The 3,515-nt window shown below is 43.0% G+C and overlaps 1 pseudogene; it reads right to left on the bottom strand.

Annotated features, from left to right (window-relative positions):
- Positions 1–1,319: 1,319 nt before the first annotated feature.
- Positions 1,320–2,141, bottom strand: LOC141293551 (dynein regulatory complex protein 10-like; annotated as a pseudogene).
- Between the last annotated feature and the right edge of the window lie 1,374 nt (positions 2,142–3,515).

Genomic DNA, 3,515 nt, shown 5'->3' on the forward strand with positions numbered 1-3,515 from the left:
CAGGTCTGTGAGGTTTTTTTTGGCTGCTTTAATGAAGGCAATTTGCCAGATGTTTCTTCTTCCTGTCATTAAAGGTGAGGGCTCACTTACCCTTCATGATCCGCTGAGAAATCCGATTTTCTATAAATGTACCCATAAAGGTCTCAGCTCGCTTCAGTTTGAAGGGTTTAGCCACAGTATGTGGTCAGGATTTGGCTGGTTAGCCTGGGTAGTTAGTCCCTAGTCTAGTGTAATTTTTTTTTTTTTTTTTTTTTTTTTTTTTAGAGTTTTTAGACTTTGTTTGAAAGTTTGTTTTCATTGAGGTAAGTCTGCTTTTTTTGTTTCTTCTCTGGTGGTCCTTCATTTCCACAGCAACAAACAGAAAGAGGCAAAACATCAACTAGCGTTGCTAATGTTAGCATCAATCCACTCCTGCGTGTGCTGATAGCAAGAACATGACAAATTCATTCTGTCTCCAAGAGAGGTAAGATTGTCCCAGATGAGGAAGAGCAATGTTTTTCTCCGCCCTGACGTCAAGCAGCCTGGTTCCTTATGCACACGCCATTTATATCTGCAAGTCATTATCATTTATCTGTCTCATAATATCAACACATTTATTCGGTGTTGCATCGAAAGCACATTGTGAGGGGCTGTAATCTGTTTTACACGGGGTCGGATGATGGTGGCTGCCACCGAAGCAGTCCATTAGGAAAGAAGTATGTTTTGATCGTGTCACATCCTCAGATTGAAAGAGAGAGTCCAGCTGTCACTTTCTTTCACAGCAATTATCGCAAGTCATGCATTTTCATTTCCATCGTCGGAGTAATTTATATCTTTTTGCCTTCCCTGGTGGTTAATTTTGCACTTTTCCTCCTCACTGTTAGCTCCCCTTTAACTCATGAGGTACAGTCATTCAGTCCGGTAACCTGCGAAGTTAAGGCTCAAGTCCTGTCTCTTCCGAGACAGCGAGTGAAAAAAACCCTGTCATCATAATGGATTTTAAAAACATTTTCTCTGAGAGTGATGTCCTTTTTGCTGTGTGTGTGCAGGAGCAAAGAGAATAAACATATTTTGGGATGGGTTGCCTCTGGAAAGTGTTTGACAGCCATGAATAATGTCGTGATGCACAGCTCAGTAGAAAAAAAAAAAACATTTCCATCCATAAGCTAACTGGATGAAATGTATCTCGAATGCTAATGTTCAACCATTACTCGCTCTCAGGGGTGCAACTACCCATTTGTTGAGGCGCATGCAACAGCAACACTGGCACTCTCCATATAACAATTAATGTGGCATTTGAAGGTGTTTACAAAAGTAAAAAAAAAAAAGAAAATCACATCTCACTCTGACTGGCTCTGTTTCTCAGCGTCCTGTTGAGTTCGGACAATGAAGTCCTCCGAATCTTTTTCCTTCTGATGCACTGAGCTCCTCAGCTGGTTCACTATATTAATCAACATGGAGGTCTCTGTATCCTTGTCTGTTATTGCCATGTCAACCTCTTTTTCCAGTGAGTCTATTAGCTTTTGTTTGGCGGAGAGATGTCGACTGACTTCCAGCATCATCTCTTTGCGTTCTTTCTCCTCTGCAGATGTTGTGAGAAGCCTCTCCAAAACAATCTCTCTCAACTCACATAGGCCGTCTTTCAGTTTCTGAGACTCTGTCTCTCCCCGTGTGTTTGGTTCTATGCTTTCTAGCACCTCTCTTGTGGCTGGAGTTGCCCTAAATATCCGTGTGATGTTATGAAAGGAGTCCTAAACTGCTTTTGTTGATTTGGCTAATTGTTCATATAGTTCACTTTGATTAAAACTCCCATCAAAAACCAAAGCTTGGCACTTTTTCCCAAGCCTCTGGTGCTCTTTCAGGGCCTTGAGCACCTCCTCTTCGAGACTTAGGGAAAGTGCTTCTGGAGACTTCAGCAAAGTGTGTAGAAGAGAGACTATCTCAATCTGATAAATGCACTCATCTAGTACTCCAAATATAAGCTTTGCTTCCAGAGATGATAGTGTCTTCCTGGAGGGGTTGATGGTTTTTAAGTAGTCTGCTGTAATTTTGTCTGGAAGGGTGCCTGCAACTGATAGTCTGTCTTCAGGAGGGAGAGCATTTGATTTTGAGCCCATCATTAGAGGTTTTGTGTATTCTTGTTTGTAGAAATCTGTGTGCATTGTGTCAACCACAAACTCTGATATTACTCACTCTCTCACTCAACGACAACAAATGTAAAAAATTAAACAATCTTAATATAGCTCTAGAGTAAAACACACCCATGTTCAACACATTATCGAGGATCAAAGAGTACATGTGTAAACAGATCTACATTTTTTTTTTTTTTGTATATACATATTTTGTGTGTATGTCATTTACTCACTACTACTGTTCCAGCCGTGTGCATATAAATCTGAGCAGATCCTTAATCTCTAGAAGGTTGGTGTGGTTTGGCCCTTTTAGGGCTGTGGCATAACTCCTGTGAACCAGGCTGCTGCTCTGTTGGGATGCTGTTGTTCCTTGCTGGAGCTGCTCTGGTTTTTTGTGGTTTTGCTGATGTTGGTCCAAGGAGAGAGTGCCCTGTGGTGCAGGGTGCTGCTGCTGTTGGGATCTGAGCTGCTGCTGCTGCATAGACTGATGGTAGTAGAGAACAGGTTGTGGAGGCTGAGGTCGAAGTATAGGTCCAGGTCGAGGTACAGGTCCAGGGCAGTGAGGTGGCTTAGGGCATAGTGGCTAGGGCATAGTGGCTTGGCCATAGGGTGCAGGCCGGTGGGTAGGGTTTGTAGAGTACTTCTCAGCAGAGCCTGGCGAGGTCATGATTTGTGGTGCTATTGGGGGAAAGCGTCTCACTGGCTGAAAGGTAGTGGCTGCTCTAGCGTTCTTTGGGGGGCTGCCTGGGGTTCGACCCAGGGCCACGTCTTTAAGAGTTTTGGCAAACACACGAACACTGTCTTTACGGAGGTGGACATGGTCGTAAAGATATCAGAGGTCCAGTGTGGGATGATGAGCCAGGTGAACATTTGGCATTCCAGCACATCTATGTGAGATGTCTTCATTTTTGTATGGTGCGAGGATGGAAGTCTGATCTGGGCAGGATGATGGAGATAATAACTTTTGAAGTATTTTCTTTTGAATATATTACTGCCCTGTCTCGCTCTTGTGCTCGGATTTAAAGCTCCTTTCTAAAGCTTTAGCCATTAGGCTGAGGGAGGTGGTTGGGCAGGTTATTCATCGGGATCAAACTTACTACACAGGAAAAATGACAGAGTTGTTTTTCCAGAGTTAAATTTTTTTTTTCCTCAAAAATAGTTGTTTTTGCTCTATTTTGAGTGTACCAGAGTAAAAAGTGTCACTAGAGTAGGAGCAAAATTTCAGAGTAACTGTGACTCCTCCCCTAACTGATCTGATCCCTTCGTTGATCCGCCATTACTGTTAATCGCGACCATCAACTGCTGCTGCTTTGGGCTCAGATGACGGCCCGCTTCTGCTGGATGGTAAATTTTTATAATATTCGCCTTTACTTTGAGCTCTGAGTCAAAACATTTTGGCGCATT

Source organism: Garra rufa, chromosome 20, assembly GCF_049309525.1.
Source record: "Garra rufa chromosome 20, GarRuf1.0, whole genome shotgun sequence".
In the NCBI taxonomy this organism is placed as follows: Eukaryota; Metazoa; Chordata; class Actinopteri; order Cypriniformes; family Cyprinidae; genus Garra; species Garra rufa.